The sequence below is a fragment of the Myotis brandtii genome, unplaced genomic scaffold (genome assembly GCF_000412655.1).
Source record: "Myotis brandtii unplaced genomic scaffold, ASM41265v1 scaffold422, whole genome shotgun sequence".
Lineage (NCBI taxonomy): Eukaryota > Metazoa > Chordata > Mammalia > Chiroptera > Vespertilionidae > Myotis > Myotis brandtii.
The window spans coordinates 1,538,521-1,560,532 of NW_005366171.1; the positions used below are offsets into that span (position 1 = coordinate 1,538,521).

The 22,012-nt window shown below is 46.7% G+C and overlaps 1 protein-coding gene and 1 pseudogene across 3 annotated transcripts in view; both read right to left on the reverse strand.

Annotated features, from left to right (window-relative positions):
- ST5 (suppression of tumorigenicity 5) overlaps window positions 1-16,479 on the reverse strand; it is a 102,956-nt gene extending 86,477 nt beyond the window's left edge. The window contains exon 1 of one of the 3 annotated variants that reach the window (XM_005873951.2): window positions 16,391-16,479. The gene's annotated coding sequence lies outside the window, so the exon portion shown is untranslated. Of the gene's footprint in view, window positions 1-2,236; window positions 2,389-15,683; window positions 16,280-16,390 lie in introns of those variants that run through there. The other 2 variants (XM_005873949.2, XM_005873950.2) reach the window with 2 other exon arrangements.
- LOC102239729 lies at window positions 9,147-9,587 on the reverse strand (annotated as a pseudogene).
- Window positions 16,480-22,012: the final 5,533 nt, after the last annotated feature.

The window sequence follows — 22,012 nt, forward strand, 5'->3', positions numbered from 1 at the left end:
TCACAACTTCCTGGGTCTTAACATCCCTTCAGACCTTGGCCCTTGACTCTCCTCAGCACCAAACCATGCATCTTCAACATGCAATTGCCCTCCTGTTCCCACTGCACCAAACCAGGTGTAACCTGAGAGAGAATTTAAAAGTATGACATAAAATCCAACTCAACAGCCATAGGGCTGGGGAGCCATTAAGTTCAATATCATATATTTGCCTCCATAAACATTTAAAACATGTGAAAGGTAAATAATTAGCATAAACAAAGTCAAAAATTAAAGAGAAAAAAACTGGGGAGAAAAATATCAGCAACATATAAGGCAAAGAGTTCTAATGTAAGATGTATGTAAAAGTTCTTATAAATCTACAGGAAAAAATACCGACCAAACAGAAAAATGAACAAAATATTTGAACAGAAAATTCACATAAAAATAAACGCAACTTCCAGTGAGCATAAAGGATATTCAATTTCACTAATAAAGAAATCCTAAATAAAGTAACAATAATAAATCCCTTTTCACCTATCAGATTGGCAAAGATGAATAACACCCACGTTGCCAAGGGCGTGTTAGAAACAGGCACCTTTATATACTGTGGATGAGAATTAATTGATGCAACTCCTTTGAAAGGCAGTTTGGCAATATTTATTAACATTTTAAATGAGCATAATACCCTTTGATTAGCAAACCTTCCCTTCTAGGAATTTTGCCTAAGGTAATACAAGTATTGGAACACTTGGGGAAAAAAAGATGGCTGTGCACTGCCGCTTATTGCAGCACTGATTATAAAAAAATTTGGAAACAACTCAAATGTCCATCAATAGGGCTTGATTAAAGTATGATACATCCATCTGAAGAAACACAATGCTGCCATTGAAAGTAATATACTGACATGGAGAAATAGCCTAGGTAAATTATCAAGTGAAAAATTTTACAGTAAAACATAATCATTTTTACTCATTTTTATATGGTAAAAAAGATATAAAATTTGGCATTTTAAGCATTTTTAAGTTTACAATTCAGTGGCATTCACAATGTTGTGCAACCATCACCACTATTTCCAAAACTTTTTCATCACCCCAAAACAGAAACTCTATAACCATTAAGCAATAAGTTCCCATTCTCCTCTCTCCCTAAGCTCCTAGTGACCTCTAATCTACTTTGTGTCTTTATAAATTTGCCCATTGTAGCTATTTCATATAAGCAGAATCACACAATATTTATCCTTTTGTGTCTGGCTTATTTCACTTAAGACAATGATTTCAAAGTTCATCCACATTAGAGCAGGTATCAGACCTTCATCCCTTTTTAAGGCTGAATAATACTGTATATACCACATTTTGTTTATTCATTCATCTGTGGGTGAACACAGGTTGTTTCCACCTTGGCTACTGAGAATAATGCTGCTATGAACACTGCCATACAAGTTAAGTATCTGAGTCCCTGTTTTCAATTATTTTGGGTTTATACCTAGACAAGTGGAATTGCTGGGCCATATAGTAAGTTTTAACTTTCTGAGGAGCCAAAAGAATTTTGTTCCATAACAATTGCAACATTTACATCTCCATCAGCAATGTATGAGGGTTCTATTGCTCCACATCCTCACCAACACTTTTTATTTTCCATTTTATTTTTTTTCTAAAAATAAATTCACCCAAGATAGTTTCCTGTACGCTTGCTAATCAGCAATTATAACACATTACAGTTCTCATGTATGCAAACAGCAAGGCCCTGAGTCAGCAAAAGTGAAAAGACCTGAGCCCTGGTCCTAGCTTTGCCACCTTAGGCACTCAGTTCTCTCATCTCTAAACTCTGAGGCATCTGGGACTGGGTCAGAGTTCCCAAACAATATGAATGGGTTCCAGCTGTGCAGATATAGTGACTTCTTCAAGCCCGGGCAGCACTGGGGCTGAGTGCCACCAGCAGCCTCCTTTCACCCCAGCGCGCCTTACAAAAGTGATCCTTTTCTGTGTGTGCAGGGATACGAAAAAGACTGGGCAGTGCTAGGTCAGGTAACCCTTACTACCCCTTTCCACACGGAAACAGAACTCTATGCTTGTGCTGAACTAATGAGGGAAGCTTAAGAAGAGGAGAGAGAGCCTTAGGGGAAATCTAAGAGTCGCTGACCACAAGGAAAAATGAAGATGGTCTCCCCAAGGGGAGAAGCAAGCACAGACCAGGACTCAGGAAATGAGAATGCCGAGGAAGAGAGGACAGTGGGTATTTACTAAGTCAAGTGTGTCACCTGAAGCCACAGGTCCTGAAGTCAACAGCAAGCGGCAGTGCCTGGAGCCATGCTGCTCTGGGAGGAGTGTCCCAAAATTCCCTGCTGGGGCAGCAGACAGTAGAAAACCTGACCTCTGTGGGAAGAGGCACTGAGGCCTGGCGAAGTGAAAGCCAAGCGAGAGCCTCTCTTCCAGGTGTTCTCAGCCTAACGGCTGCCAACAGTGGACTTTGCCCTTGAATTGTACTCTGGAGCTAAAGAGATAATCTCCCAGGCACGTCTTGTGTAAACCTGGCTAATCAACAGCACACACTATGCCGAGCCTGCCTGCAGTCCCCGAATCAGTCTGCCAACCAAAATGCTGTGCTGAATGGCAGGAAAAAAAAGCATCAATGTCACCTATCCTAACAGAATCAAATGCCCAGGTGGGTATATTCCAAAAAAATCAGTCAAACAGCTGTTTAGAGACAAGCACAGAGCTGGAAGCCTCATCCGGAAGTGATATGGATATCGTGAGAAGAGTCATTGTGACTGGGGCAGCAGCTCTGTTGATAATACAGGGTAAGCCACCCAAGGGATTCTACCGTATAGACATGAAATTCTAGGTTAATGAAAGAAGGCATACCAGTTAGCATCTGGCCCTCACACCCTCATTTGAATCTCAGCTGCTGACCTTCTTAAGGAGCGGTTCCCAATAGCACTTAGAAAGCTTGTAAAAAAGCAAACTCTTGGGCCCCACTTCAGAACTACTGAAACAAGCTCTCCAGGTGAGTCTGGGGAATGCTCAAGTCTGCAACCACTGCTCTGCAGCTCCTGAGGGCTCTGCAACCTGGAGTTCAGAACCCCCAGAAGTCCCTTAATTTTGAGGGACTGGAATATCACCTCTTAGTTACAATCAATAAGATAAACAAAACAAGTTTCTCCCACCCAATTCTACCATCCACATGGGGGCATAGGTTTCTTTCCTACCAACCAAATCCAGTTTGCTTTCAGAAGAAGGATTCCCCAGTTCCCAGAGGCTTCGAGTCCTTCAAGATCTGACCTTGACAAATCTTTTCAGCCTCATCCCCTAAGTCATCTGTGAGTCCAAGCTCATGGTGGATGACCATGTATTGTCTGCTAAGTAAGTGAGTGCTGAAGACAAAAACACTAAGGAATCTTTCCTAACCACATAAGTTTTCCTTTTGAAGCAAAGTAGTTACTAAAACAGACAGGGACAGAAAAGACAGGAACAGAGAATCCCATTACTTACAAAAGAAATTTGTGTGTGTGTCAGGAATCTGTGCTAAATCTGAACTTCAATCTCACTCTGCTCGCCCATCACAAACTACTGTCTAAGCCAGCTGCCTGGGCTGAACGCAGATCTCACGAACACCGAGGAATGAGCGCATTAAACATCCTACACATTTTCATTTTGGAATCCCAATCCTTCATTTATAGAATCCAAACAGGATCAGTCCCATGGAAAAGAAGTATCCACCAACAGAAATTAGTCACTATTCAATTTCCAGCCAGTGAGAAGTGGTGGCCTAAACATTTCCAACAAATGTGGAGACTCTAAGAGAGGCCTTTGAACTAGGAAATCATACCAGTTTATTTACAAGTGCTAGTTTACTGACAAATTTTTTTAAATTCTCCAAAAACACGCCCAGCCAGCATGGCTCAGTGGTTAATCGTCAACCTATGAACCAGGGGATCACAGTTTGATTCCCAGTCAGGGCACATGCCCGGATTGCGGGCTTAAAACTCAGTGTGGGCCAGGCAGGAGGCAGCAATCAATGATTCTCTCTCATCATTGATGTTTCTGTCTCTCTCTCTCTCCCTCTCCCTTACTCTCTGAAATCAATAAAAATATTTCCAAAAAAAAAAAATAGAATTCTCCAAAAACAAAATCCATCTTTTTACCTAAAACAGGAGGAATCATAATCTAAGACATCTATCTACTTGTAAAGTGTTAATGAGAAAGATCATCACTCTTCCTACCCAGGCAAAGCGAGGGGATTCAGGTTATCTGTTTTCAAGTCTTGACACACACACCGGCCCTCCGCTGTGTTTGGTATGGACTGGCATTCTCAATGTTGAACCAGGTACTCCTTTCAGAGAGAGCTGAGAAAAATCTCAAAATCTCCACAAATACCCAAAGCAATCCCAGCTTCCAATGGATAGAAAGGAGAACATGGAAGTAAACAACACATGACAATTCAGGAAATAATGTTCCTTAAATATTTTAGGTAACTAAGAGAAGGTATAGTTGGCATACAGATCAGAGTGGAGATATATAAAGGGCACATCCTTGGGAATCACACTGACTTAGGCTTGGACTTTCAGCATATTGGCCACTCCAAGTTCCTCATCTGTAGACATCAGAACATCAACAAATTCACTCACAGGCAGTTGCGATAATTTACTAAAATGATGCAAGTGAAAATGCCTGGTATGACACAATGCCTAGACTAGAGTAAGCACTCTACTAATGACACACCACTAACTTAAAACCCACAGAAAGCTTTAATACACATATTTGCTTGATCCCAAGAAATATGCAGAATTGAATAGTTATTCAACATCCTTTAGCTAATTAGCTGTGTGCCTATACCAGTGGTTCTCAACCTTATGGCCCTTTAAATACAGTTCCTCATGTTGTGACCCAACCATAAAATTATTTTCGTTGCTACTTCATAACTGTAACGTTGCTACCGTTATGAATCGTAATGTAAATATCTGATATGCAGGATAGTCTTAGGCAACCCCTGTGAAAGGGTCGTTCAACTGCCAAAGGGGTCGCGACCCACAGGTTGAGAACCTCTGGCCTATACCCTCTCCAGATCCTATTTACCCATATTTTTTTTCTTTTCAGATGATCAAATTCAATATTCCTCTTAGCCAACCATCTATCTCAAATACAATATATACCCCTCATGATGGTTCTTCAAACTCCTTACTGTGGCCAAAAGGCTCTGCCTGAACTAGCCTCCACCATCATTTCATACCCTACATTCAGGGCTCCCTGTATTCTAACAACGATGACTTTATGTTCTTAGAACAGGCCAAGCTCTCTCCGACCTCGGGGGCTTTGCCTCTGCTGTTCCCTCTTCCCAGGAGTGTACTTCCCCCAAAGCTTCAAATACAAGGCTTCTTCTTGTTCTTGAACTTGCAGCTCCCATGTCATATTCTCAGAGAGGCTTTCTCTAAATTTTTCTGTTGAAAATAGCTTTCACATTCCTGTTACTCTCTTTTACGTGACCATTATTTCCTCCATAGCTCACACCGCGATCTTCATCTCATTTATTGATTTCTTTACTGTTTCCTGACTGCTCCCCCACTATACTTGAAGCTCCATGATACAAGGACGCTGCTGTCTTCCTTATCTCTACATCCCCAGCATTTATAACAGCGCCTAGAACAAAATGGATACTCGACAACTATGTATCGAATGAATAAATAAATTCAGTTTCGAAACAAGAGAGGCAGAGTTGGACAGCCCCCACCCGCCTTCATTTTGCAACTAACTGGTAGGCAGTAGAAAATGGGTTCTCAGGGAAAGGCTGTAAATTAAAAAGAGAAAAGGCTGAGGAGAAAGGAACCCCCCAGGAACACAGAAAAAGTTATCTCAGCTCTCCCACTGACAAGATGTTAACTGCTAGCGGGGCTGGGAGTATGTCACAGGTGTGCAGTCTCCATGGCTTTCTTTTGCCTTCTCCACCAATTTTTCTCATTCTGACGAAATATACGTAATTCCATGGTTTTCCCCCTTAGTGTCTACGCTTCCCAGGCTCAACTTCTTCCAGCAAAGTTATGTACACAATGTACACAACTGACCTTGGGTGTTGTTCAGGTAACAAGAAATCTGGATAGCACTGATTTTGAAACCCACCTCTGGGTTTTGAGATTTAAAACAAAACAAAACAAAAACACAACTTTTTATTTCCATTTAATGCAATTTAAATAAAACAAGCATTTCCAGTTGTTCCTCGTTGCTGTCTTTTAAACCTGATCCCTCCCACTTCCCTTCGGGACCTTTACTCAGAGTCAACAAAACCCGCCGCCCTTCTTGTCACCAGCATCCTATCCTCACTCTGGCTCTCCCAGACGGCAGCTCAGCCATGCCGACAAACTCAGAGAGGCCAGTGCTGCCCGGTCCGTTTCAAAAACCAGCAACTTCTCTGGCAGTCTTGCCATTTGTGTCTGAATCCAAAAGGGTGAGTGAGTCAGGGGTTAGAAGGAGGCAAAGAAAACAAGGAACTTCCGTGCGCTCTTCCCTTTCTAGATTCCAAAATCTCAATTCCCTGACCACAGCAGCTGAGTCAGTCAAGTCACGGACTGCAAACCACGGCCCCTGCCATTGCCAAGTTCATCTCAGCTGCCCCTCCTGCATTCAAGTGCCATACTTCTTTACAGTTGCCAGGGTCAGTCGGGTTCTTTAATTATCTTTCCTATTGGCACCCATTTTGCCACGTGACAAATACATACACACACGGGTTTGACCTTCTTATCCCCAGATCTTTACAAGCGAGTACAAAGCCCCATGTGTGGTTTGTACACTGTCTGGTCGTCTCCTCTTTTAATCACTCGCTCCTTCAGAACACACGGTAAACCAAAAATTGATAACAAACTAAATAGGGTGGGAGATCCTGGCACAACGTTGTTCCAGGAATACGTGCCTCCAATGAGGAATGTAGGGCATAATGTAAGTCACACCACAGCTGAGCTTCTGAGTGTACAGGGAGCTACTATGGAGTCTGAACTCCTGCCTGTAGGAGCCTCCAGAAGTAAAACAGAAGAAATAAAATGTCTGACTCTAATCTTCAGTGTTCAGTCTTTTCAAGCAAAAGGAACCTTAAATTACAGACAGCCTCATTCAAAGAGAAAATTTGTGAAGCACCTACTCCCAGGAACTCCCCATTCTGCCCTAGGCCTGCCTGGGTTCAGCAGGCCCATAAATTGGCACTGTTGATATGACCTTCCCAGGCTGTATTTCAACAAGAGATAACAACAAAGCTGCGAGCTTTGGTAGCACTCAAAGGAGATTTGAGGGACTTAAAACATGCTGCTAAGTTTGGCAGCGAAAGTTTCTGCTTCTTGCAGTTGGAGAAGGAAATCTCTTTATAATTACACTTGCAGATAAGATGCACCAAGCTCTGTGTGGTGCTCATTCTCGTTAGGAACAGATTAGGACCTCCTCATCTCAATCCCCCGCTCTTTTGAGCGGTCCGAGCGGTCGCTGCTGGGGCCCAGAGTCAGCATGTCTCTTGGGAAGACAAAGTGCCAGGAGCTTTATGACACCACTTACTGTCTTACCACAACCACCTGCCCGCTCTTCACACCTCGACGTCTGTCCGAGCTTACACTCTCCTTTAGCCTGGTTCCTATCTTGCTCTTTCGCACAGGGTTCTGCCCCGTCCCTACTCCAGGGCCAGGCAACATACATTACTCATCAGAGAGCGGCCTTTCAATGGACATGCTCCTTAGGCTCACCCCGATTCCCCTCTGGTTTATATATTTCTTCACCACAGCAAAGCCCCAGAGCTATGATCTAGGTACTGACTGGGGGCACTTACGACTGCTCTGCTGATACTAGATATCTGCCCAAGACATAGAGTAGGGGTGGGGAACCTTTTTTCTGCCAAGGGCCATTTGCCTATTTATAACATCAGTCGAGGGCCATACAAAATTATCAACTTAAAAATTAGCCTGCTGTATTTGGTCAAACATTTAATTAACTCACCCCTAATGCCTTGGCAAGGCCAGACCAAATGATTTCTCCAGCCTTATACGGCCCACGGGCTAGATGTCCCCCACCCCTGACATAGAGGACGGGGATATCACCTCACATTTCTCAGCAGAACAAGCCTGACAGACTAGCCACTCAGAAACAAACTCTGCTTGGCTTACAACTACAACAATTTCTTACGTTCCATTCAGCACTAGATACAAGACACTATTCTAGGCACCTGATACTTAGGCCTCAACCCCATGCAATTATACAGAAGAGGCACCGGGGCAAGGGCAGGGGCAGGCTAAGTAACTTCTCTAAGTGGCAGAGCCAGAATTTGACCCCAACAGTCCAGAGCCCAGGCTCTAAACATTACGCTTTCATTGGATGACTCTTCCCCCATCACATGGGTTTGTCTTTGCACACAACTGACTCACTCAAAACTCTAAAGGAGAGAGCGAGTCAGTCACAGAACACGGCAATTTTTCTCCACGGAGAGGAGGAAACAGGGATGGCCATATTTATCCACAGAGCTGGTCTAAGTCCACACAGCAGAACAGATAAGGATTCTACACACGTCGACCCAAATTTTCCCAGCAGCACCAAGTGAGACCCACCTCCTTCTTGCAGACCTGGTGGGCTTCCTAGCTTACTATGGGCTGGAGCCTCTTTGCAAGCTGTTGGAGCCCAGCCCTGTGCATCTGAGAACAGGTTCCTGGCTCTCCAGGTCATAAGTATGAAGTAGAAATGCTTCCTTGAATTCAGCTGCTGGGGTTTTAAAAAAAGTTACTCAAATAGTTTTAAAACATAAACTATATATGTTGTCCAATTTGGGGAGATAAAATGTATAGAATATTATACTTAATTTCATAGAACTTCAGGGAATCTAGCTGAAAAATAAGTCAGAATGTTGATGGAAACACTCAGTCCAAACCTCCCACTTTCTAGAAGTGGAAACTGAAGCCTAGAGAAGCCATGTTACGTCCCCAGGGTCACCCAGCAAGTCATAGGTAGAGCCGGGACTAAAGCTCGGGTCTGCGGAATACCTGGCCAGGGCTCCTTCTCCTGCTGAAGGCAGGCAAAGAAATGCATGGTGGGAGAGATCTCTAACAACAGCAGCTGGCATGCACTGAGAGCATATTCGTGCCAGGAACCCTAGTTATACTATAAGTGCTTTATATAAATCAACTCATTTAACCCTTACAACAAACTTTTTTCTCCTTTGAGGCATTTTATTTGCACATCTGCATTATATCACTAGAAAAAGAATCCCAAGATTTTCCCTCCTGTGTGTCTTCTTCTTGCTTCTTCATGGTCCATGATGCCCGCTGAGGTTGTCAGTACAATGAAACCAAAGTGACGGGGCAGACGCAAGTTGTTCTGCCATTTTTCTAGATCTTTCAGTTGCACATCAAATTTTGGGGCTGATTATGCCACACTAGTTTAACCTGTGCCTGTGAGGTCCACAACAATTTTCCCAGCTCTGTGGTCATCAATGACTTCAAATTCGCCAGTGTAACCATGTCTTGTCATCACAGTTAGAAACCGGCTGATGACTTTGGAGTACGGCCTAATAAGAACCTGGTGTTTGCCTCTTTTTTTGGCATTGTTGATACTCTTCGGAGCATCAGCCAGGACATTCATGTGTACAACTATGGTGGCATAGGAAGATGGCGAAAAGACTACAGCAAACTTTTGAGATGAGTAACAATACTCCCAATTTGCAGGTGAAGACACTAAGGTTTACAGAGATTAATTTGCCAGAGGTCCACAGATAGGAAGAAGAAGAGCCACATTACGCATCTCCAGAGCTGGCTGCAAAGCCTGTGCTCTGAGCTGGGTGGTGGAGGAGACATCCATGGAATTCATGGAAGTGGAGAGAGGAGCACTGGCGTGGCCTGTGTGCAGAGCACTAGGAGCAGCTGGCGAAGGGCCTCCAGTGCTGGGTTAAGAAGGAACCCAGGAGCCCCACGGGGGCTGGCCTACAGGAAAGGGGCAGGCAAGAGGCAGTTCTAGTCTCCCCTGACCATTAAGGGTAAGCGTCCTACAGGATGAAAAGCTGAGCCTGTGAAGCTGGTTTGAGAAGGACCACCTCAGAGACTCTCCTGGGGTCGTGACAGAAAGATGAAGAAAATGCAAAGTGGAAACTCCTACTAAAAGAAGAATCTGATTTGACTTGCCCAACACAGTAACCCCAACCTGATTAAGAGGTGCCAGCCTTACCTCCTTGGAAATGCTGCTCTAAGCTGGTAATGATAATGGAAAGTATTGAACATCTACTGTGTGCCAGGCTCTGGGCTGAGAGCATTACAGGTGTCATTTCATGTCGTCCGCACCACAACTCCAACAAGCTAAGTACTATCACTATATCCATTTTACAGATGCCTCGCAGAAAACTGAGACTCAGAGACATTAAATAACTTGCCCAAGGTTGCAAGGTCACACAGTTAGTAAGCAGTACTGTCAGGTTCTAAATGTAGGCTTAAAAGACTCCTGAGCTCCAGCTCTTAATCACTGCACCATACCAAAGGTAAAAGACTTATATTAAGTGCAAATGGTTCCATCAGAGCTGCTCTAAGGCAGCACCGTACACTCACTGATTATCCAGTTGAACAAACACATCACAGGTTGATTCGTTTAAAAGTAATTTATGACAACTCAGTTGTCAGAACTCCGTAAGAGAGCCTGTGTTCCAGGACACAAGTGAGCGCATCAAAATTCAGTTCCTTCCATGAAGTGAAGTAGTTCTAAAACCCAGGCGACTTCATAGTTTTCTTTCCAATTTTCCCATTTCCCTTTTCCTATCACCCCCTCCCTCACACCCCATCTTCTGACACTCTCAGAAAAGCTTTGACACAGGCCGAGAACCCTCACCCTCTTCATATTTCCAGTCCTTTAGTTGGCTCTCTTCCACCGTTCAGACCGTGTTTTAAATGCTTTAAATCAGCATCTGAGAGTCGGACCCTCCTCCTTTTTCCCAGCCTAAAGCATGAGAGAGTCATTAACCCTGACACGAAAACCCTATACTTCAGCAGATCTATGGTTCTCCTCTCTTAATCAGGCCTGCTCTGGGGAGGAAATAACCACAACATATATGGGCATCAGTACCACACTTGATACTTTTTTAGATCCTGCCCAGCTCTTGGCCCAGATCCTCTGTGTTCAGTGACTAAATGGGTGAAACTAAATGGGTGAACAGACCAAGACAGCATATGGGCACCAGAGATGCTGCCAAGCCCAAGAGCAAATGAACAGGAGTTCAATCCCAATGCCAGCCACCCCCACCCACCCCTGTCTTCCCAGGGTTTGTTAGAACCTACACAGCACGGTCTCCTTGAGTCCCGTGGGGACAGGCCAGCCTTCTGCTCAATTGTGAAGGCCTCCTAGGTCCACCCAGGTAACCCTTTTCTATCTATCACCCCTGCCTTCCCTGAGTATTGTCTTCTCTCCAATCCTCCTCCCCAGGGCCTCTCCCTTTTTCCTGCTGTTCCAGATCCTGATTCCCATAACCCTCCATTCATCTCATTTCCCCCAAACAGTGCTGCTTCCTCTTAGCGAACCTCCAGCTCACATACAAACCCCTTCAGGGACAAGTCTCTCAGAACAAGAGTCTAGATTTTTGAAAAGTGAGGTGGTTTCATAACAAGCCCTGAGGAACAGGTCAGCTCTGGTTGAGAAGGCCTCATACCCTAATTGCATATAATTCACCCTTTATAAGAAAAGTACAATCAACATTCAGGCAGTTTTTACATGAGGAGAATATTGTGATAATTTCAACAGCCCTACAACAACAGGGTATCGGAGCCAAAAAAAATAAGAGAAGGGATCTTTGGAAAAAATCCTTCAATAATGTAGTCTAGACTCATTTAACATCTTCCTCTCACCTACACCTACACACACACACACACACACACACACACACACACACACACCAGTTTTCTAGGGCCTATGGCTAGAAACAGAGACCCCAAGTTTTTTCAATCAGACAATATTATGTGGCATGTTCCCCTAAGACAGACGTACCCAGCATTTCCCCCCACCCACCTACCGAGACACATGTACGCAGTGTCTCCTCCCAGCATAAAATCGATGCACAGTCTCCCTCCCCACCCCCAGAAGAAGGCACTCACTAATTCGAGTTTTCCCACAGGCTTTGGAGAGAAATCCCTGCAGACTATGCCAGATGGTCTTTTTTTTTTTTTTTTTTTTTTTCTTTCATGCCCTCCTGGCCCCTTCTCCACTTTCCATGGTTCCTCTAACTCAAAGAACTCAATTATCTGGGAACCGATTTCCCCTCCCCCTCCCACCAGCCTGCCCTAAACATCCTCTCCTCCCAGCCAGTGCAGAGCACAGAAGGGAGGCCACTCCAGAGCTCTGCAGGGATGCTGCCTGGCCTCCTGCGGGCTCGGATACATGTTCCCTTTGCTTGGCTGCCTCAGAAAACTCTCTTGGGCCCCACCTTGGACATTAGGAGTCTCTCTCAAGGAACAGCTAAGAGAAGCTACAGGAAGAAATGCTCTTCAGTCCCTCAGTCCCACCAGCTGGCAGGGAGGTGCTCTGGAGGGCTCCCACCTCCCTCAGGTGCCAGGCAGAACTCCTCAAAACAGTTCTTAGAATCCGAGGGGGTGGAGAATGGAGCACAGCCTCTCTTAGTTCCAGGCCAGCCAAGTGGCTAGGATATTTGCAGTCTGGGGTGCCCCTCCAAACGGTGCACCCAAGCCCTTCATTCCAGGGACAGGAGCAGAGCCAGCAGAATTAAGGATGCTCTTGGCCTGTCCTCCAAGGTATTTCAAAGTTCCAACTTCCTTGGGTAACTGACCATTCTCATTTTAGAGAGGAGGGAGCCCAGGGGGAGAGTGTGCAGGAAGGGGAGTTGAGGAAGGGGAAGAGAGTGAGAACAGCAATGCTCCTTAAGGAAGATGGAGGGATCCAACTTGTGACCCAGCTCTGGGAAGCTGGACTGACAAGGAGTGGGCACAGCTGCAGCCCCAGTCTAAGCTGCAGGCCTCAGAAGCTGCGGTGACGGGATTCACCTGGAAACAGGGCTCTATTGTTAAAAAAAAAAAAAAAATCTGCCTACTCTGGGTCTTTTCGGGGGCTTCTTCCCAGACACCACTCCAGGGCATGGCTGGCAGGGTTCTTGGTCTGACAACAAAAGCTGAGGCCCCCTTGGGTGCCCGGCCCCTCCCTGTATTCCCACCTAGTATACCATGATCCCTACAGATTCCTGAGGACAGATCTGGGGTGCCCTGGCTGGCATCTCCCCTCCCCTTCAATTCTGTTCCTTGGCACAGCCCCACGGCATATCAAGTATCTCTGCCCTTGGAATTCCCACTTCCTTGTTTCTTTCTTTCTTGTTTCCCTCTAAGCTGTAGCCACACAAGTTCCTGAAAGAGCTGCCCAGCCCCCAAGGGGCCTTCCAGAGCAGGAACTCTTCCTGCCAGTTAGAGGCCTGCCTTTCAAAGGAGAGAGGAGAGCAGAGGAGAGAGGTCTCCCTGCCCTTGCAACACAGTCTCCCCAGCAGAACCCAGCAGACGAGGGAAGCAGCCCTGGCAAGCAGCAGCCTCTCCTCCAGCTGCTGACATCGATGGCAGCATACCTGCCAGGTAGCCGTGGGACCCTGGGAAAGCCAGGGTTCTCTTGGAATCCCTCTCCTCGGTACTAAAACAAGTCAAGTGACCTAAGGAAAGGGTTATCTCTGAAGGTCATTCATGAGGCTCAAAATCTACAGTGAACACCACTCTTTCTCAACTTCCCAACCCAAGAAAGCACTGTAACATCTTAAACAAGTTTTCTAAGATTCTTCTCATCTTTATTTATAAATGCACAAGAGAAGGGGGCGCTTGATAAGTGGGGAGACCAGAGCAGAGAGGCAGTGACTTTCCAGAGGGAGTTGGGCCGTCCTTCAAATTTCAACTCATCTTACACTGCATAGGACTTGACTTGTTTAAAATTACGTTCATGGAAATTATCTCATTTGCTCCCCCCAACAATCCTGAGAAACAGTTTTATCATTATTTCCATCCCACAGCTAATAAATCTGAAGTCAGTGAGGTCAGGAATTTGCCCGTGTCCACCTTGAGAACCTGGCCATGGACTCAAGTCTCCTCACCCCAGATCCATTAATTGTCTGCAACATCCAAAGAAAGGTCATCTGCTAGCCTCTTCCTTCCCACGTGTGGGGCGACAGAATTGAGGGGCCCCAGCCGTAAGCCACACGAGTGGAGGAGAACTGAGATCCTAGGTCTGCCCTGCCCACTGCTTCAGAGGCTCCACTTTCATCCCAACCAGCAGCATCATCCCCCTCCCCCAGTACAACACATTTCAACCAAGCAGGGGGTCCCTGAAGTGTAGTGAAAAGAGGCCTCATTTTAGAAGTGGCCCATCTGAGGTCCAGGGCCACTGACTTCGCCCTTGTGGGCCCTCAGGCCACAACATTCATGGGCACACGTCCACACTCAGGGAGCCCGCAATGGGGATGGCCAGTGCTTGCATTGGCAAGCTGACCCGGAATGAATCAGAAGGCCCCCTCATTGTTTGCCAGAATACAAAAGACATTCTGTTCAGAAAGTTCAAGAAAAAACGAAGAGCCAGGACAGCAGCTGTTCCTTCATCCCACAGAGAAACCCAAGTCGCCTGAGGTCCAGGAGTGTAAGACACAGCTTGGCTGGGGTGGAAGCACATCCTCTGACGGGTCTCCCACTGCAGGGCGTGCCCACTGCATTAGTCCTCCTAATAAGACCACTGACAACCTAGCGACCCCTTCACCTGTGCACATGCCTTTCTGGATGGGTCTCCTCTCCTAGGCCACACTGCGCTCCCCGCACAACCCTCCGCTAGGTCAGAACAAGTTTTACCAAAACAGAGGACAAACAGTAGGAGCACACTGCGTGCCCTGAGATCTGGTTAAAATATTAACCCTGGGAATCCGTCGGCACAACCCCAGCACCTCCTGTCTCCTCTGGCAGCCTCGCTCCTAGCAGCTGCCACTGAGAGCTCACTCTGAAATATCTGGTTAAGAAACCTCTTTGTAGACCCTCCAACCCCAAGACCCGACCCCTAGCACCCTCCCCCGCCCCCAACAGATCTTTAAGGGAAGCCTGTGATGGACCTTATTAATGAGGGAGGACAGCTTGCTGCTTACAGAGCTATCTGAGAGAGACAGGCAGGCAGGCAGGCAGACACACAGACACACACTGACCCCAGTTTTGATATCCCTAAGACAGTCCCTCTGTCCTAATAAGTGCTCCACAGAGACTTGCAACTCACCACAGGCTCCTAGCTGAGTTCATTAGCTTTTTTTTTTTTTTTTTCATTACAGGTCAGACACAGCAGCATCAAGAGACAAAACAGACAGTGTTCACAGAACAAACAGAGCCACTCAAAAGACACTGGAGTTTCCATGTAAGAACTATAAACACGATGCTGGAGTGATGAAAACTCACTTTTTCTATATAAGATTCATCCTGTAAAATATCCTAAGCCTTTGTTCTAAATAAAAGTAAGACGATTTCTATGGTGAAGTCTAAACACTTCAGGTTCAGCAAGAGTGAGATCAGCTAGACTTGCAAAGTCAAGAAAATTGGCTGTATCCCTCCTCCTTGAGCTAATAGAATCCAACTGTTGGAGCATGACATCATTCCTGAGCCCCCAACCCTGAGCATAGAGCACAGTCACTCGCCTGCCTCCCAGAAAGCAGCCCGAGACCATGGTCAGGACAGGAGGAAAACAGTCCGAGCCCGGAGCAGACCTTACCTGGAAGTCCCGGTGCTTTCCTGCCCACTCCATTCTCGGCAGAGTCTGGCTCACACCACAGTCTGTCAGGGAGCCCAGGGCCCCCAAATCCACTCACTTGAGCTCTGATACCTGCTGCGAGCTTCCCACAGCGCCTTCCTCTGACCTTTCGTGGCGCTCCTTCCAGCCAAATGAGCAGAGCACTGCTAGCCGGCCAGGCCAGTTGTCATGGAGACCCTGTTCTCGCCAGCGCTCGCTTGCTGTGCTCTCTCTCTCTCCCTCTCTCCCTCTCTCTCTCTCCCCCTCTCACTCTCTAGCTCTGGGAGGCTTCCATGAAACAGCACTGTCTTTTGATCAGCTCGGTTTTTGCACGCATTCCACTCCTCCTACCTCCCGTCCAGTCAAACAAGGCTCTGGGCTGCTCCTGGGAACTTGCTTAAACAGCTCAGAGGGGAGAAGGGAGAAGACAGTGAGAGGACTTGTTTTCTTCCCCTCCAGTGTCTCATTTTTTATAACTTGGAAGAAACCCGGCTGGGGGGGGAGAGTAGAGGGGGGTAGCTGGAGCACTTGGAGGGGAAGCAAGCCCTTCCTCTGGGTCCTGGATACGGGCAGGAGGACCCAGATGCATTGCCTTGACTTGTTTGTGCACTTGGGATTTTCCGGGCAGCGGCTGAGGCGGAAATGCATTCCCATCCCAGGAGCTCGCCTGGACTGGCCTCTCTGCTTACCTTGCTGCCTGCCCAGGTCGTGGCGATGGTTTTAACCAGTGCAGGGCCTCCTGGTACTAGTGCTGGTGCCCAAGCAGTCTCTCATCTTCCTGCAATGGAGAGGAAAGACACTAGGTCAGGACCAGCGAGAGTCCTGGGCAAGTCCAGAGTCGTAGCCCAAGCAACAAAGGGGATACATCCTCATCTCTCTTCCCTGCTCTGGGCCTGCAGCTACAGCCCAGGCTTCCCGTGAGCTGCTGTCACGGCCAGTAATAGTATCACTTCTGTCCAGGAGGGAGCACAGTGCCTAGGACACAGCAGGCCCTCTAAGCTTAACCCCCTGTGAGCATTTATGCTTTGTAACCTTCTTTTACATGCACTGTTTTGTCTGATCCTCAAAACCTTTCGAAATGTACTGGACCGATACTGCCATTTTATAGATGGGAAAACAGAGGCTCAGCAAGATCAAATGTTTAGTCCACAATTACAAAGCTAGTTGTGCAGTTGAAGAACTAAGAGTAGAGAGCAGTTCACTGCCACCTAGTCCAGTGCACGTCTGCTAAAGTACACTGCCACGTGATCTCACAAACGAACAACTTTTTTGATAACCAGTTATAAAATACAAGGCTGGGTTCCAGGGGGAGGTGGAGAATCTTTTTGTTGTTGTTGTTAATCTTCACCCGAGGATATTTTTTCCATTGATATTTTAGAGAGAATGGAAGGGAGGGGGAGGGAGGAAAGGGGAGAGGGAGAGAGAGAGAAACATTGATGTAAGAGAGACACATTGGTTGCCTCCCACACAGGCTCCAACTGGGGCTGAATACTGAGCCTGCAATGGAGGTACACGTCCTTGACTGTGATCAAAACCATGACCCTTCAGTCCACAGGCCAACACTCTAACCATTGAGCAACCGGCTAGAGGGAGAATCTTTCTGCTTGATGGTGACGTAGGCCTGATCACCATCCTTTTAGTCTGAAGACTCTATGATAGCACCTATGAGATGTGGAAGTACTGGTGCACATTTTAGAGGGAAAAAGTCCTGTTCTATAGCTATAAATTACCTTATATTTTTCCAAAATACTCTCACAATTCTTGACTCATCTGTTCAACGCAATAGGCCTGAAAGTTAGGGCTGGTATTATCATACTAACTTAACAGTTTTTATTTTTAAAAATCTAAGAGAGGTCAAATGACTTGCCCCAGGCCACAGAACCAGAAAATAACAGATCTAGAACAGCAGTCGCCAACCGGTGGTCCGTGGATCACTGGTGGTCCGTGAGGTCCGAAAGGTTGGCAACCGCTGATCTAGAAATCATTCCCAAGCCTTCCGGCTCTCTTCCATATATATTAAGCAGACTAGTTCCAAGAGCACCGAGAAGGGCAGGAGTCAGAAGACCTTGGCAGTGCCTGGCTCAACCACCAGCCATGTGCACTTGGGCAAATCATCTAACCTCCAGCTTCCATCTATAAAACCTATCATAACCGATAGGGCTGAGATGAGCATAAAAAGAGTTAATGTGTGAAAGCCAATTGCTCTTCACCACAAACAATAAAACCCCCAAAGAAGAGGACACAGAGCCTCAAAGAGGGTGCACACCCGATCACCCACTGAAATGCCCAACCTGACCCAAGTACCCCTCAGAAATCCCTCCAGGCCCTAGTGTCCCAAAGGAAGAGAGAATGAAACAACACATTCAAGGCCATTGAATCACTCAGGTTTCCCTTCTTCCCACTGCCAACAGGCATCCCTGCCCAGGTCAGGTTCTTCTCCTGACCTTCCACATGCACATTCCACTTGTCCCATCTCCATACTGAGAAAGAAGAGGTGATGCCCATTCATTTCTAAAATAAGGTATTATTCACATTATCACCAATATAATATTATACCAAGATTTATTGAGCAACTGCCATATGTCAGACATTTTCCCAAGACGAATGAGGGGCCAGGGGCCAAGGCCGAGTACTGAAGCTGATACAAGTGAGTCTTGAAAGCAATCTAAACTTCAAAAAGCCCTCCAGACCTGACAGGGAATGCAGGCCATGCTCCCCCTAGTGGCATACTGGGGCTGTACAGGTTCCTTAGGGCCTGTCTGCAGCCCAGAGAGAGCTTCTGTGAGGCTGGAGGCAGGTCAGTCCTACCTGACCTGTGCTGAAGGGTAGGGCTCTTACAGCCTTCAGTGGTCTAGTACCTGCTGAGAAGCCCACAGGCACACTTGTGCCAGCAACCCGGGAGACAACCATCTCCCTACCTGTCTCCCCACATCCATTCCATTTACCAATTCCAAATAACTCTACTTCCAAAATATGTCACTTATCTGTCCATTTCTCTGTACCTCCATTGCCACCCCAATCTCTCCCCTTAATTATGGCAAAAACCTCCCAACTGGGCCAGCTTCTATTCCTGCCCTCACAATTCCCTTCTCCCTTCTCCGTGGAGCTGTCTGAATCACCTTTTAAACCAGATTGTGTCATTTCCCATCGCACTTAGGATAAAATCAAAATTCTTACCGGGACCTATGAGGCTCAGCATGACCCTTCTCTAGCCTCCTCCAAGTACGCTTCCTGCCCTCCCCCTCTGCGTGCTAGCTACTCAGGCTTCCTTGTAGTTCCCCAAAACTCCCAGATTTTTTCCAGGTTGTTCCCCTTTGCACGGGACACTCCCCCACACCCGTCCTCGCCTGGCTGACGCTTACTCACCATGCCTTGACTTGCCTCTCACCTCCTCCGATCTAAATGAGAGCTTACCCTTCACAGCACTCACCCTAGTTTGTGCCCATTTGTGCGATATCTTGCTTCATGTCAGTCTTCCCCTATGATTCCGTAAGAGCAGGAACCCGGGCTGTTTTTTGGTAACCACCATATTTCCTGCATTTAGTACAGGGCCCACCTCACAGCGGGCACTCAATGAATATTTGCTTAGATGAACGCATAAAACCCCACTCCTTCCTATCCTACAGGAAGGAGAAACCGTGAACAGCCATTTCATGTCACTCATTGTATCTTTTCATAGACTAACAAACTGTAATTACATCTCCTTCCCTCATGTGCTTTGCCTATGGGCTCAATTGAAAATTCCTGTAAAGTCTCCCTGTGGTTTGTTTCCCAGAACTTTTTTCGTAAGGTCACTCTTCTCGGGACGTGCTCCCAGCTTTTACAGCCTCTCCCGTTACCAGAGTGCCCACTCCCAGGCGCTCCACCGCCAGCGCCACTGCCAAACCAAACGGGACCAGGAACGGCCCGGATCCCATAGATGAGAAGGTTCTCTCGGGTCAGCTCCATTCAGGGACAAAAACACTTCCCTTCCACTGGGCAGGTCACTGTGCTTACAGAAAATACATTTTTACTTTTAAAAAAAAAAGTCATTTTATGTTTTAAAATTTGGAGACGGGTGTAAAAGTTTTGAAAAAAAAACCTTTTTCCGTTACTAAAAATAAATTTTAAAAACTATTGTCTGAAGGTAGGGGGACAGGGATACTGAGGCCTAAGGAACAGCAGGAGCAGTGTGCCTAAGTCCAAGCCCCTCTCATGAGCTTCATTACCACAAAATCTGAAGTCCTTTCTGGCTTCAACTCCTGCCCACAATTCCCCTGCCGCCGCCACCCCATTCTCGGCAAGCCGCAGCACACCACCTGGTGCCCCGAAGACAGCACTGTTCCTCTCCCTGCCCTCGCCTCCCAGCTGTTACCTTCACCTGAGTGTCTCTCCTTCCCCGACAGCAAAATCCGATTGCCTCAATGCCCAGCTCGGTTAACACGTCCTCTGTGAAACATTTTTTGATCTCCTGGCAGAATGTTTGTCGACTCTGCAAGCCCACAGCAGCTTGAAGATGCCTTTATTATGGTATTTATGTCACTTTACCACTGTGCCCTGTACCCCTGTCTCCCTCACAGTCATGAGCCCCTTAAGATTTATCCACTTTAGTATTTCATTCACAGTGCACAATTAATGTGAGGGGGATAAATGAATCACTGAAAAAGACTAAAACAAACAAACAAACAACACAGAGACAGGTGGCCTCTCCATAAGGTGAGGGGATTTTGGTGGATAGACTTATGTGTACCAAGAGAATATATATGTACTAGTAGATGATAATTAGATTCTGGACATGGGTCACTAGAAGACTTTATCATATTTTCTTGTCTCTTTAAAAACAACTGAGCCTTGGCCAGGTGGCTCAGTTACTTGGAGCATCATCCCGTACACCAAAAGACTGCAGATTCAATTCCAGGTTGGGACATGTAGAGGAGGTAATCAATCGATGTTCCTCTCTCACATCAATGTTTCTCTTTCTTTCTCTCTCTCTCTCTCTCTCTCTCTCTCTCTCTCTCTCTCTCTCTCTCTCTCTCTCCTCCACCTCTCCTTCCTCTATCTCTAAAACTCAGTAAACACAGCCTCAGGTGAGGATTTAAAAAAATAATAAAACAACTGAAATTCTGTACCTGAAAACACAGGAGTATACTAAATCTTTTAAAGTCACTCCTTTTGGGGATTACTGGTAAAGGAAGATTCAAGAAAAGTGAGCTGTTGTTTTAACACACTGGTTGGATCCTAGAATGCCTAAGAGATGCAATAGAACTTCAGATCCTCCGGGGAGCCTAGCTCCCCACGCCCATCAGATTGGGGTCCAGCAGCATCTCCCCTGAAGACACCCAGTTCTCCCCAAGTAAAGGGAACCAGCATGTGTCCTGCCCAATTCTCCTACCCTGGGCTCTGGCTGCCATGTGAGCAGGCAGCTTTTGTTCAAGAGCCCTTTTAGGGCTTTCGATTTTCCTTTCCCACCTCTGAGAGGAAATGTGGACGGGGAATTAAAAACCCAGGAGTAGGGAGTCAGCAGCCTGGAGCCCAGGTCCTGCTTTCTAGGTGCTGAGATCTTGAGCAAGTCCCTGTTCCCCTTACATACTTCCTGCAGACAAGCAGAGGGTTGTTGGAACTAGCTGTTCTCCAAGGGTCCTTCTAGCTGGGATGTTCTACTGCAGTCACCTAGTCCCGTTGCTTTCTGAATGAGTCCAATGCAGCAGAAAGAGCTTGTTTCAGGGGCTACAGAGTCTCCATCGAACCCTCTCAGCAGAGCGCCTGGCTTGGGGCTCTGGAGTCATCTGCCTGGGATCACACAGAAGACTGTCATCAACAAAGGCAGCCTTTCCTAGAGGAAAAGATGGGAGTCAGGCTTCCTGCCTGGAGAAGCAAGATGCCAAACACAGGATGTGGAGGCTAGGAAATGGCCAGGGAAGTGCCTGGAAGAAGACGGAGGCTCTGCCAGGGACTCACGCCGAGCCGTCTTCTGACACAAAGCCGCCTTAACAAAGCAGAAGAATTGGCACTAAGTTCTCTTGGAAGACAATTTGCCTCCTGCAAATCAAGCAGTCTCTTCATGGGCACTACTAGGGCCTTTGAATCAATGAATTGAATTGTCTCCCTCCAGATGGCAAGCCCAGTCCTCCTCTGTCTGAGAGCCACATCTGGCAGGACCTCCAGTGTGCTGGCCACTGCTACACATACTCGCATGCACAGCCTTCCTGGGAAAACAGCAATGCCCATTCATGTGCAAGTCCTGGCATTTGTGGAAGGGAATTCTCCCAGGTCCTTATTCCTGCTCTAATCCCACCTGCCTCCCACCCATCTTCCACCCCTCACCCACCCAA